Source organism: Gavialis gangeticus, unplaced genomic scaffold, assembly GCF_001723915.1.
Source record: "Gavialis gangeticus isolate Ggan-Ray unplaced genomic scaffold, GavGan_comp1, whole genome shotgun sequence".
Taxonomy (NCBI): Eukaryota; Metazoa; Chordata; order Crocodylia; family Gavialidae; genus Gavialis; species Gavialis gangeticus.
The window spans coordinates 136,057,369-136,057,576 of record NW_017728992.1 but is presented as its reverse complement, the minus strand read 5'-3'; positions in this window follow the sequence as shown (position 1 = coordinate 136,057,576).

The following is a 208-nucleotide window of genomic DNA, read 5'->3' as shown; positions in this document are numbered from 1 at the left end:
GCTGCGCTGGGCTCGGCGCGGCTGGAGCCGGAGCCGGAGCCGGAGCGGGAGCGGGGGGAGCGCGGAGTCGGGCTGGCGGCGCTGCCCTGGATGACGGGCGGCAGGTTCGACTTCGACGATGGCGGCACGTACTGCGGCGGCTGGGAGGACGGCAAAGCCCACGGCCACGGCATCTGCACGGGGCCCAAGGGGCAGGGCGAGTACGCGG